The sequence below is a fragment of the Fistularia commersonii genome, chromosome 7 (assembly GCF_037954325.1).
Source record: "Fistularia commersonii isolate RoL2024-O1a breed Wild chromosome 7, RoL_Fcom_v1.0, whole genome shotgun sequence".
Taxonomy (NCBI): domain Eukaryota; kingdom Metazoa; phylum Chordata; class Actinopteri; order Syngnathiformes; family Fistulariidae; genus Fistularia; species Fistularia commersonii.
The window spans coordinates 14,789,075-14,803,896 of NC_141290.1; the positions used below are offsets into that span (position 1 = coordinate 14,789,075).

Genomic DNA, 14,822 nt, shown 5'->3' on the forward strand with positions numbered 1-14,822 from the left:
CACCGTACTGTGGTTTCACCCATTCACTCTCTCCCTCACTCATTCACTAGCATATTTTCTTAACCACTCACTCACTCACTCACTCACTCAGATCACTTCATTTATCTACTTACTGTCCTATACAGTCATGTTTACACTCAATCACTCATTGACCCACCTACTCGAGCACTCTCCCACTCATTCAGTCCCCATCCATGTTGTCTCTGTAACTATGAGCCAAAAATTTGCTCATTCGCTCACTTACTGAATCCACCACTCACCCAAGCACTCACTCACTCACTTGTTGACTCAATTACTCAGTAACTCACGGGCTCTTTTCTTCAAACCACGAATCAAGTATTCACTCACTCAGCCAGCCACCCATCTGCTCACTTACCCATAGTTGGTCAGAATCCTGACCATTAAATCTCAGAGCAGTTTTTTTGTCACCAATATGCTGTAATTCACTAAATAGATGCTTGTCTTTTCTCCCTTGAAGGAGGTGAATCCTCAAGACAGGATGGCCAAATGAAGCGCCCACAGCAAAGGTAACGCCTAACACACACACACACACACACACACACACACACACACACACACACACACACACACACACACACCAGGCAATGTCTTAGTGAGACAGGCATGAAGGTGTTGTGAATGATAAGGGGGAGGTGTGAGTGATTGCGAAACTTTTTGCTGCCTCCACCTCCCTGGGAGACATCCATTAGGAGGGAGCAGAACTGATGTGAGTGATTTGTCTCTGAGGTTTTTATTTTCTTTTTTTTTTTTTTCTCATCGATGAGAGGTCAAATCATGAGGACTTTTAGAGGAGGGGACCAGCAGGACTTTAATATTCCATGTCATATGGTGCACAATGCCTCTGTGGTTCAGCTACTCTGTGGTTCAGCAACTGTCACCTAATTATAGCCTCTCTGATGGTCCAGAGTTCGTTCTGTCCTTTGGTTCCTGTTCTGTTCTGTCCTCACATGTCCTGAAGAGAGTGTATTTTTAAAAGAACAACAACAACAAAAAGCCTTTCTATGCATGAATGTATGATAAGGAAAATTTGATAATACAAGCTTCTTTCTTTTTGATTCCAATTTATTTTATAATATTTTGTTATAATATATATATATATATTTTTTAATACCTAGTCTTGTTTAGCGTGAGAGGTATCTGGTAACTGCTTTCAGGACAAATTATTGCCTCTTTCTGAGATTTCTTGAAGGTCGTTTCTTTCCATATCCAAATTTGATAATGGTAAAAGTGAAGTGAGGCAAAAATAAGATTACACAACTAACAAGAAATTCAGAAGAACGTTTCAATTAGAAAATTGAAAAACAAACAAAAAACTTAAATATCTGTTGCAAAGCAACACATACAACTAGAGAATCTGGCCTCGCAATATCCAGCGCCCACTTGTTGATGTGAGATGAGGTGTTGCAGCTGGAACTTAAAATGCAGATTCATGGATCACGCTCGATAAGACATCGGATGTCACTGGCAGCTTACATGAGAGTCCAAGAATTTGAATTGAATTGCACTTATGAAAACAAACAAACTAAAAAGCTACTTGTATTCAAATGATATGATTTATATTCAGATAAATTCAGGCCGTTTTGAAACATCTTCTCTGCCAATCTTCAGGTCATGCTGTGCCTGTGCATCTGAAATCTGCACTTTTTCACTGATGGATAGAGTCAAAGATTCAGACAATTATGTATAAAAATTATACTTCAGAATTGTACTTGCAGCTGTGGCTCTGCACATTTGGCTCAGATCACCGCTTACCCCTATCCATCCACTATCCTCCTCTTATGTTCATAATGTAAATGTTTGCTCTTCCTGTAATTCATGTGGCAGCTTGAACATAAATACAGAAGACAGTGTCATGTCATGGACCAACAAGGTTTCAGCTATAACCCTGAAGAAACTGGGCTCAAAAGAAAAAAAAGAGTTTTAGTAGACTCGGATCTGAGAACAAATCATAGAAACCTGAGAACTGTCTTATTTTCTGTACGTATAGACAATAAATCACAGATTTACAGATTTAAGGTCAGTTGGGTGTCAGATGAAGGCCAAACTGTAAAGAAAGATGTAGTGATGGCACTGGAGTTAATGGTATATATCACACACCAGAATTTAATTGGACTGGATTGATGGGCGGATTCAGGTCTTTTTGAGGTCTTCATGATTTCATATGTGCTACTTGTGTTTTGGATTTGGTTGGAGGTTCACAAACTGAAGTGAGATGCTGGTTTGTCACATTTGTGCTATTTCAACAATACACCGGTTTTGCTTGTTATTAGATCCAGAAAAACTCATCACTTCTTGAACCCAACGCCTAATTCATTTAAAATCATTCTGGCAGTTATTTTTTGTAATGCTGCTGTAAATCAAACAAGTCAAAATGATAAAGATGAAGGGAATAAAGGAAATCATTGGTAGATACAATAAATAGATCATGTCACTGAAAAAGACATGCAATACAACCTGCAAGGCCATGTGACAAATTTTGGTATTTGATGGGACACAGCATATCAGTTTCCTCAAATGAAGAGGAAAATTTAAAGAATGACTCCATTGAAATTCATCTAGAGTTACCAATTGATTTTTCCCTGGGTCCATGTAAAAGGGTCACACGAGTTGTGTCTTTTCTTGTGTGGCTGCAGCTCTGGACAGTAGGCTGAAGACATGCATCTTTTATTCATGTTTATGTTTGTGTCCACAGCTCAGCTCAACCCTGACAAGCCCACATGTTAATGGAGATTGTATTTTAAAATGCCACCCTTGTCCATCCGTCATCTCCAAATACTGCTTCAGTGGCTGATTTTATGAAATGTTGACATTCCACACAAATGGCATTGTTAAATCTCTGCGTGCTTGTGTGTTGTGCATGTGCATGTGTGCATGCATGCAAGCATACCAGAGGGCATGTGCTGACAGAATCTCCTCACACTTGCTGACTAGCTGTGAAAAGGAGGCTAACAGTCAAAAATATCTCCCTCCAATCATCACTGAAACACGATGTCTGACGTTGCAGGAACGACGGGCATGAAAAGGGAGAGGGGAGGATGGGAGGGGGGATGAGAAGGCGGGGGGGTGGGCATTGATGAACCAGTCACACCTCACGCTCACGACATATCTCCTTGGCAACTATCTCTGCCTGCTTCAAATGACACCGATTGAAACAGTCGTGTTTATATTTTTTGCTCAACATCTGAAAGTTAATGTGCCTTTGTGTTAAATTAAGTATTACCCCTAAGCCTCTCTGCATAGGTGCCCTATCTAATTTTAATCGTCTTTGGACAAACTTGAAAGACAGGCACATATTTCACACAATAACCCCGGATACTAGCATCCATCTTGGGACACAGCCATATTTATTGTCGATAAAGCTGAGTGTCCAGTTAAAATATGATAGCAAAGTGTGACATAAATAACGATTTGCCCCATAGCAGGATGCAGACTTTTATTCAGCCCCAACCACCCAGCAGGTCCTTGCTACAAGCCCTCTGTTTGCCCAGTGACACAAACCTAATGATGTCATCATTTCTAGCCATCTCCCAGCTGGACCCCTTCACCCATGAGCTTGTGCCACGGACACATTAGTGCTGATGTGTAGTGTGCAGCTGTGGACATGACAAAACAGCCTCATGCCCAGGACATATGAGGAGGCCTAAACACTGTGAGAAGTCTTGATCTTTTTTTTTTTTTCCAAATTGGATCGCGTTGAATTGCGTTACATTTGTACTGACAGGCAGTGACACAGACAGAAAGTGCAATGGTTGGGCTGCTCTGAGCAAGAGGAAAATGGTTTCATATTTGTTCCCTTAGACACAAATCAAAACAAAGCTGATGATGTATGACTTAGATAAATTATTAAGAATATCACTGTCTATGAAATGACAAGGGACTGTTAACCTCACACGTAGATAAATGTAATTTAGCATTAGCATGTCTTGTCTGTTCCACATTGATATAGAATGTTCTCAAATCCTGATCCAAGATGATATAATATACCACTTCTTGTTTCAATCCTGGGGAGCCATCATTTTGATTCAGCTCCTGGGATCTTGGAGACAGCTGCCTGGAAGAAACTTCTGTCAATCAAGTGCTCTCTGTAGCAGCTGACAAGGTCATTAGGCATTATGTGATACTGCATCCCTGCATCAGCAGATTACACTCAATTCCTTTGCACATGTCCATACACACTGTATCCATGTTATACAGCTTGCTATGTTTTTGTTTCTATGTATTTTTTAGGGGGGACTTCCACTTGCAGCTATGCCCAAAATACCTATGCATCTCTACAGGGTCTTATTCAATATACAAATAACAATATCTCATTGAAAATCCCTGGTTGTAGAATAGCCTGTCAATCAGAGCACATCTATTTTTGTATGTGTCTGAACCCTGAGGGAGCTTCCGTCACTGAGCACACCAAATGTCCAAATGTATGACGTCCATACAACGGACTCTGCACAGTTTGGCAGATTTTTGTCCCGCTTTAACAGCCCGTCCTCAGTCAGAATGAAACAAGAGAAAACTGTGCTCTCAAATCTTTTAAGCAGTGGATGAAATGGATGTAAGCTCTGAACCAGTTTGGTTGATTTCCAAGCTCTGACACACAAATATTCTCTCTCTAAAACACAATCTGCCATGTAGCTTTTCAAAGCAATGAGACAGACTAGTGGAATGGAGCAAAAGACTTTATCTTTGTCGATAAATCAATTAATGCCTCAATTAAAACAGTGAAATTTGAATTTTTAACTAAGAGTTGAATTACACAAGATGGGATTAGACACACACACACACATCACACACCTATACACACACACACATGCACACACTAAAGGATGGTCATAAACTTAAGATAAGTCAGTTTTAGTTATGATTTATTGGTGCACTCTGAGCTTTCTGAGTTCTATCTAGTGTCTATTTTTATCTAAAATATTTCACTGACATCCACACATATATATATATATATATATATATATATATGTATATGTATATAAATTCCCCTCAGTTCTCATCCCTTCTTTTACTTATTGTGAAAAGATTTATTGCAGAATTGATCTTTAAGTCTTTATCCTAGACCATTTATATGTGTTAGCCTGTTAGGCCAATACATGTAATCTTACTTTGACCAGCTTTGACTAAAGAGATCCTTCCAAGGCTTCTTTTCACTGGATCAATGTTTTACATGCTTTCCACCAGTATTCTTTCAAGCCACCGCGGAAGGCAAACCAGTGGCTTGCTAGGCATTTTGAGAGAAAAGGTGTGGAGTATCATTGTTAGTCACTTGCTATAATACAGTCCTGCCCTGGATACACCACAGATGTGCCTTCATAGAATCTGTGAGCAAATCCCACATCTTGGGAAGGTCACACTAACACCATTGTTCCTAAATGTTGAGAGTATCAGCTGTGGTGGTTTCCTCAAATCTCTGAGCCCTCCATTAAGGGCTGGAATGATGGGTAGAATCATGCCTGTTTTGCATCATTCATACCAGACCAGGATGAGCAGGGAGTAACAGGTGGAGGAAAGTAAAGCAATTTCAGTGCTGGTATTATCTACAGTTTGACTTTTCAAAATAACACCTACTTGATTTTTAAAGATGCTGCAAACAAACAGAACACATGGAGGAACAGGTAAACTTCTTTTTTCTTTGATCCTTCTGGGTGTTTCCAGACAGAAAGAAATGTGTGACAGCTCACAGGCCACAGAACATGAGAACAGCGAATCACGGTTTTCATCCAAGGACAACCTAATAAGTTTCTAATGCTAATGGATTTCTACAATGAATAATTAAGAATGTGGTTGACTTAGTGGGCCAGCAGCAAATGTCAATTCTGGTAAGTACATTACACAATCCGGTAATACTTAGGTAACCCACATTGCTCAAACAATGACTTCAACAAACCTGGTTTCAGAAACTTTGCAACTTTTAAATGGATTGTACAACACCTTATATAAGTTATAAATGTTTTTATTGCTGCAAAGTGTTTCATTATTGCTGCAGCACAATTGTTATTATCTCTTTTGAGAGTTTCATTTTGTGGGTTATGTTACCGTTGTATGTTGTTTGTGAAATTTTCTTGGAAAAAGGGGCCCTAATCAAAATTAAAGTGTGTTCACGATTCAATGATTTCCCTTTCAAAATAGCCATAAAAATCTTGGGACAAATCAACCACACAATACAATTTCCCTGAAATAAAACATTGTGATTCACTTGACTTGTTATTGTCTGTTCATAATGGAAAGTGATACGACCGATCACTGTTATTGGGTTCAAGCTTGACTTATGTCATAATAGTTGTTGTGTTGAACAATCAGAGCATGGGCAGTTGATTTGGAGATATTTCTGTCAAATATATATGTGCACCAACATTCTACTAAGACTCCACTCTTCTGAAGCAGTGAATCTGAGGGACTATATTTAGATTTGTTGTCGTCTATTATCCAATAAACACATGGGACTTTTCTCCAACATTTGCTCGCATAAGCAGCTCACTTGTCTTGTTGTTTCTGGTGAAGGAGCTGCATTAGAAACAGATGTTCCCTTAATCCTCGCTCATGGGTCCGTCTGTGCCTCCTGTAGTATATTTTGCTGTCACGAGCAGCACTTATATTCCTTTCTTCGGTCTAAAACATGTTCACAATAGATGGACTCAGGGCAACGGCTTCACTTGGAAAGCCAGTCACATTGCCCTTTCCACTAGCACTGTTCCACAATTCCACACAGTGGAAAGTGCACACGCCCGAGGGCTGCGGGGTGTACAAGCCTGTCCTTGGTTTCAGTTCCTCTGTTGTGTGTGTGTGTGTGTGTGTCTGTTGTGTGTTGCAGGGTGAAACAAAAAGATGACAGAAACAATGGCTGCCGGATGATGATGTGACACTGCAGCTTGGCTGCTCATCTTCATGTCCCAAAATTAAAAGGATTGCATCAGAGACAAATAAGATTAGCTGGGTCTTTGAGGAAAGTATGCGTGGGGGTTACCAAACACTGCTGAATCACAGACTACCATGCCCTGTACCTACTGAAACTCTTGCTAACTATTTACATTGCAGACTACGACAAAGATTATTTTTCAGAAATAACACAGGTAAAGTCATTATAGTGTCTGTTTAGAATACCAGCAAAGAATGCTGTGGAGACAGAACTATTTTTGTCCAAAAATGGGAGCCTTTTTTATCCTTTGAGGCGTTCCATGAAAAGACGTTCAGAGATCTGAAGATCTCGTGGGTGTTGAAAAAGCAATCGATTGGAAAAAAACACAAAAAAAAAGACAGAGGCAGGGATGATTTGACTGAAATAATTCAAATAGCTGACCTTGAAATAAATTATTTTATGCTAAATTGCTCAATGTAAAGCTAGCTGATAGCTTCATGGATGAATTTTGATCAACTGAACTGTCCAGAAGACAGATTCAATTGACTTTTTGAGTTAGTCAACCGTACATTATCTTCTGACCTCTGTTCATCATTGATCCATACTCTGTGACCTTTTTGGCCATATTTTGAAGGCCAGCTGCCAAGGCTAATCGGATAATGGAGGAAAATACAATGCTACCTAGACCACCTGAGACAATGTTGGCACCCCTTGGCAATGAGTTGACTTACTTACTTTTCTAGAATGGTATCATACATGGACAGTTGTGGGAGGTCGAGTACATCTCGCAATAAGAAGCAGTGGGATTCACAGAAACACTTACTGGATCTGAGTTCCTTCCAGATATACAGAGTAAATATGCATCGATATTTAAACGAATCATTTATTTTGTGATAATACTAGCTGTTTTGCAAGATCAATGCATCCAAAACATGCAAATTAAAGGAAATGACCCAACATCTGCTGTGATGTTATCAATGAAACAACCACCACTAAGATTCAGTTGTGATGTTTGCCACAATGTATGATAAATGACTACTTTTAAAAGGTAAAATTTTAATAAGTGAAGTTTCAAAGACTGTTCTGTACAATTTGATATTTTGGAAACATTTCTCTCCATCTTAGGTTAATATGTCGGTCTGTATTTCATAACCAGGTGATGGAACCAAGCAGGGGAGCAGAGGACAGCTGCTTACTGCTGTGGACGATAGATGACGGATGCTGCTGCAGCACGTCAGGACGGTGGGAGGCCACTGCATCTGCTGCCGGAGAGGAACAGCAGGAGAGCATATAGGCAATGAGGTAAGGATAAACCATCTGTAATGAAACAATATCAACTTTCACCAATTGGAATTCTTAGCCATCATATGGATAGATAGGAATAGAGACACCTGAATTGGATCGATGTGATAGTAAACTCACAGAAGTAAAATTATTCATCTATTTCTACATGAACAGTTGGTCATACTATGCTCACCACTGGAGAAAGATCTCTACAACTAGTGATCATTTTGGCCTCTGTCTTTAGTTAGTGTAGATTCTGTATATCTGTTGTTGACTAGTATTGTCAAAAGAAGCTTTCTCTTGCTTTCTCTTGAAGCTTTCTCTTGAGCTTGCATTTTGTTTTCAGCATTTAACTAGTTACTATTTGGGAGCTCAGAAATTTCCAAGTTTGGGTAAAATGAAGGAAGTACATGGTTTAACCCAACTAGTTAACAATTAATCAGGACGCAAAACCTTCTTCACTAGTAAGGTCAAAAAAGGCTTTGGGCTCAATCTACCTTGTGCTTCGTGATTTTAAAACTCAATATTTTATTAGTAAGACTTTGTGTGCTTGGTTTGTTTTTTAGATTTTATTAGTGACCCCCCAAAATGGCTGTTAATGTACATAGCACTGCTAGTGTTGCATCTGGCATGAAAAGTCAAGCTTCAGGTACAATTCAGACAAAGTTATATCGGTTACAAAAATGTGAATGCTTAGATATTTTTTTCTAAACAGTAGAGAATATGATCTGCTGCTTTGTGTGGAGAAAGAAGTCCAAGCAGCTGTGTAATACTTATGTGTGGCCCCTTCCTTTCATCAAGTACCCTTGTTAATCTAATGGGTCTTGAATGTTTCGAATGATTCATGGTGGCAATAGAGCTGATGATTTGCCTGGCAGGGCAAGGAATGGCAACAGAGGTGGAAGGGGGAAATCCATCCCTGTACCAATATTACATTTAATAATCTGTGGACTGAAAAATCAGTTTGCCCAGTCAATTTAACATCTTTTGGCCCTTGTCATTATGTAGGCATGTTGGAATGTAAGTTCTCAATATCCTATATTTCAGTCCACTTGACTTCTTATCCAAATACATAGAGAGGACTTTGAGTACTCACTGCATGTTTAAAGTCAAGATACAAAAACTTGTTTTCTTGCTGATAAACATGTGCAGTCTACGATAGATTTGCAAGTCGAGTTAGCAGCTGTATAACCATCAATTGGTGCAGTGGGAAAATAATCACCATTTCTGCTTTTGTTTTGTTTTTTTATTATGGATTATATTTCATGTTTTTTTTTTGTAGGTACCATACAGGGAAAATAGAATGAGTTGTTATATGTTGCTGACATATAAATGTTCTGGGTGTGACTAATTTCAACTGAAGAATGTGAAAAATCACAATGCATTACAAAAAGTAATGCAGTAGGTAATGTATATATTTAATGATCCATGCATCTTAGGGCAAAGCTAAAACCTGATCCACAGAAACATTTTCTTTGAAAGTGCTGCTAGGAGGGAGCTGAAGCTTCTTTTTGTACCCTGGTAATTCGCTACACGCGATCAGCAGACCATCTGATTTGGTCTGGCAGTTGGCAAGGATAGGGAGGTGTGTGTTGCCGTTGACAAGTCAGAGGCGAGTCCTGTGCTGACAGGGCGCACTCCTCCTCAAGTGGCAATGCACGTGAGCCGTTATAAACAAGGCAAATTCCGAAAAAAAAAAGACTGCATCTTTGTGGCCATGTCTTATTTTGGCCTACATGTTTCTGAGTCCGTCTCCCTGCTTCTCAATTCAATTTGCATCTCTTTCCTTTCAACGTCTCTGTGTCTCTCTGCCTTTTTTTTTTACTGAGCTGCTATATTTTTTTGGTGTCCGGCATCACACTGTCTTGATTGTCACTGTGAAGCAGCCAGCTGGCTGAGGATCAATGATGGAAACCTTTAGATGGGCTGATTGTGAATGATACAGTGTCATGTTTGCAGCCACAGTTGGTTTGAATTAATTTTACATCTTGCTGTTTATAATGAATCCCTCCTCAGTATATGTAATTTCACACCAAGATTTGTGCTTGATAATTGAGTGGATTGAGACCCTGTCGTGTATGTTGGTGTGTGCGTGTGTCTGTTTTTCTTGTATGTCAGTGCATTGCTGCATGTCATCCGCCACTGCAGTAGCTTGAGGGTCAGTACAGCTGTCTTTCAATCCAGGGAGTGAGGCTTGAGATGAGTTTACAAGAGTTCAGTCATGGTCCTCCTCCTCCTGGTGGACAGAAATCACTGACAGCTGACAGGAGAAGTGCGACAGAAGCAACAATGACCAATGACAGCCTTAATCTCACTGTGCTGTTTCAACCCCCGCCCGCCATCCCATGCCATACACACACATGCACCCCAAAAATATGTGGGACTGATCAAACTGGAAATCTCAAACCATCTCCAGTACAATTTGACAACTGTTAAACTTAATGTAAAAAATTCTGATTGGTTGTGAATTTTATCCTTTCTTGAAATGATTATCGCTATATATACAGTTTCTTTGCTTTGTTATGAATCAGTTCTGACCAAGAAGTCCATTCACCTCTTAGAACAAGGTTTAACGCGAGCATAACGTTATACATACTCATGCTATCTCCATCCATCTCTCTGATCAATCTATCCATCTTCAATATGATGTTACATAATTGTTGCTGATTGTCAACAGTGCACTTAATAGAAACAGCTTTTGTTATCTTGGAGGTTTTATCTGGAACATCGTATCGAGACAATATCTTGTCACTAGTTACTTTGAAATTTTCCACCCATGCCAATTACCTTTTGCTTTGGGCTGCAAAAAAAACGTAATTGCGCACAGCTGGAATCAAGCAACACTGTGGGCTGCAGGAGTTAATACAGAAGGAGCAGAAGTGGAGGTCCAACTTCCCCATTCTCTAGTTGATTTAGCTTAGGCCCTTTCAGAGTGGCTGTGCTCAGATATTAAAAAAACAAAAACAGGAATTTCCGGGTTAGAAACAGTGATACCTTTCCTGATGTAGCATTAAACCTCTGAGATAAATGTGTTTGCCCTGTTATTTGACTACATTCTGCCATTTTGGAGTTGTTTTAAAAGCCCAGGGGCCCATAGCTGGGCCTCAAACATTTGACTAACACTGAATGACATCACATATAAATGTAAAACAAAGGGCAAATCAATCTGCGGTCCCTCACCTACTTCTACAAGCACTCGAATGCGCCTCGTTTTTTGTTTCTCTCAAGAAAACTGTTATTTTACAGACACTTGAGTTCCTTGGAGTAAAGACTGTATGCCGGAATGTGGATTTTACAAACACCAGGGAAGGGATTAACTAAAAATAGTCTAATGTTATGGAATTGGAGAGTATCTGCTGCTTCAAAGTGTTTTCTCCAGATAATCGTGGTATATCTGGATTAGATAATCACTTGACATCTGGCCCTGATGGACTCAGTGCAAAGAATGAAGTGAAGCCTAATGGCTTTAATAAAGCTGAGCCCACGCTCAACTAATATGTTACAGAGAAGACGGAGAGCAATTACGTCACTTTATCAGACAGTAAACCACCCAAATAAATGTACAGTTTTCATTGGAATGTACTTCCACATTGGAGGACAGGTCTTATTTCTTAGTAAGGCTTGAGCAAAAGCATCCTGGTATCTATAAACCATGATTCACTTTAGCAAGAATGGTTCTGTTTAGTTTTTGTGCTGCATATGTTCCTATATATATATATCTTATTGGCCTAATAATAACCAAAATGTTCTTATCATATTGTTTAAGATAAGATAAGATAAGATAAGATAAGATAAGATAAGATAAGATAAGATAAGAACAACTTTATTTATCCCGAAGGAAATTGTTGTGCCAGAGTATCAAGCAAAAACATAACAATAATAGATCATTTAAATTACTTCTTTAGATTCTGCTGTGCTGAGAACACAGGGGAACGATAGCATGTCTTTTGAAATTAAATGATGGAATACTTTTAGCCTTCATGACACAAATCTGAGGTCTTTGTTCAAGTAAACCAGAAGTACACTGTTTGGTGCACCAATGTCATTTATGGTCCCTGATAAATAGTGTGTGTTCAGTGGTGACGCTACATACTAAAGATTTCGTAATAGTGTCTGTTAGACACTTCTACTACTCAATTAGTACAAGTAATGCCTCAAGGGCTTGTTCTATACACTAAAAATGCTCAATTCCTGTTGATGAAGCTGTAAATCATTGCTTTTATTTGAATAAAGAATGTGTAGTTGGATTCCTCTGTTTAGATTGACCGGGTTTGTGTGAAAAAGGCTGCTAATGGGATTAGGTTTCCCCCGTGTCCTGTGTAAAAATGCAGTAGTCGAGAAAATAAATAAATGACAAAATAAATTAAAAGCATGTCTTTAATTGGGCAAATCTCCCAGAGATTGCTGATCAGTCTTAGAAAAAGAAACAGCACAAGATAAAATGGAAACAATATATTATATGACAGCATTACATTGGTGTGAAAATGATTCCATGCATTAGGTGCCTAAAGACAAAACGTTTCCATGCCAGCTTTTGGCTGAGGAAAAGAAAATGGACAATTTCCACATAATCAAGATTCAGAGTTGTCTAGTTATAAGCTAAAAGAGCAGATGAATCATTTTTATATGTTTGTTTCTTTTTCCCAGAATGGTGTTGTAATGTCATAAACAGTAAAGTGAAACAAATCCATTTCTGGGGTAGAAAAGGATAAGAGAATATTTTGTGGTTCATTTTTAGCCACTATGAAACAAGCAAATCCTCATTTTAAGGTAATGTGAGACTTCATCCGTAAACTACACATTTATGGTCAATAAAAAATGAAAGAATAAAGACAGCATTAGATTCCGAAAATTGGCCATTCACAGGTGCAAAAAAAAAGACGTTCTACTGTGCATGTGTCCTTCAAGACGAATGATCGACAAAGTAATACATTTTTCTGGATATAATTTATTCATATCTTGCTTAATGGCCTGTGCCAACACTGCCACTAACATTAGTAAATGGTAAGGGCTAAAAAAGTTTAGAATACCCCATGAGTCCGGTTTGACTGATGCTATGACACACAGCAACTGAGTGATCCCTTCCGCCCTGCCATTGGCTGGAAAGAAACACCCCTGTGCTCCTTCCTACTTTCTGTCCCAGTTCAGGGCGAGCTGCCCAGAATCCCAAATGTCACCGGATGGCTTAAGAAATGACAGCTGCTGCCACATCTTCCCTGCATTCCGAGAAGTGTTGAAAGGGACAAAGTGACATTTGCAGCAACACCCCTTAACATCCCCTACTCTTCCTCTCACTGTGTTTCCACCATGCTGACCCTCATTTTTTGCCCTACCGTGCCTAAGAATGTATGGGACAGTAGTTTGTTTTCCAGGCCAAACATCATGCTGTGTCTGACATTCATCATTTATTGATGGCTTGTACTTAGTTTACAGCAGGAGAGTGTTTAGCTTTAGCTTCTCTCACACTGGCTGATCTGTAGGGAGGGACTCCCCACTGTGGGCCCATATGTATTCACTGCACGACTGGAGCAACTATTGACTGTGTTGTTTTCCATCCCTGCCTCTCATTTTGTTTGCATTTTACCCTCCTGTCACTCGGAACTGAAATCACGATGTATTTAGATTACACCTGTGATGTTCACAAAATATAATAACTGAAATGAAATAGCTTGTGAAATGATAGGATATCTAGTTTTATTGAGGTAAAAGTAGTCCACCATGGTGCTCCTTCTTTCATTTCCTACAGCCCACAAAGAACTTTCTCCTTTTCCATCTAATCCCTACCTGGCAGGGGTTTGATTTGCTTCCATCTGCATCTGCGCTTGGACAGTTGGTTAATTTTAGCCGTAAATTAGCAGGGATTAAGCTGCAGTGGACACCACCGATCACAACATAAAACGCATATTGAGATGCTAATGTGTGACACTATCGGGTATTAATATCGCACTTACCATGTTACAGGCACAAAGATATAAACGACAAATTACATGTGCTTACATGCAGAAGTATATGGTTACACCTAATAGTTCAATATAACAAAAAAATGCTAACTGAGATCAAATTTACTTGTCAAAGCCCATCCAAGCAAAGAAGCTCATTATTGAGAGCCAACAGCCCACTCTGAATTAACTGACTTTATTAGACAGATATAATAACTGAAAGTTAACTACCGAACAAAAATCATAACAAAATATCATATCAAAATATCAATGTGTGAGATAGCTATCCTTAATCTGTAATTCACAAAGTATAAATGTTTTCATGCATGCATATGTTTATAAACACTTTGTTGAAATGTTACTTATAGATACTTTTGTCTTGGAAACATGACACAAGATACAATTTCTTAACTGCATGTGAATTATTATGATTATAGATACAAACATACTTATTACTTTTTATTATATTATGATAAAGCTGTCTACCTCCTGCCACAGTGTGTTTGCTCTGGAGGCGATTTGTATTCATATGAATAATTAAGTCTAACAACATTGTCTACATCGTGTTTCAGGCACAAATGTAATTATTGTAAAGTCTTTAGCAACGCAACTTCTGAGAGGCAAAATATTTCCATTATATTTCAAATAGTGATCTGCAGGGTACATATGATTTAAAAAATGTTAATAATTTATCATTGCTTTGAGCATTATTTTGCATAGAG

At 38.9% G+C, this 14,822-nt stretch overlaps 1 protein-coding gene across 1 annotated transcript in view; it reads left to right on the forward strand.

Annotated features, from left to right (window-relative positions):
- The window catches only part of lrrc38b (leucine rich repeat containing 38b), a 51,817-nt gene that overhangs the window by 13,107 nt on the left and 23,888 nt on the right, over window positions 1–14,822 (forward strand). The window contains exons 2-3 of the transcript XR_015106410.1: window positions 479–527; window positions 8,034–8,179. The gene's annotated coding sequence lies outside the window, so the exon portion shown is untranslated. The remainder of the gene's footprint in view (window positions 1–478; window positions 528–8,033; window positions 8,180–14,822) is intronic.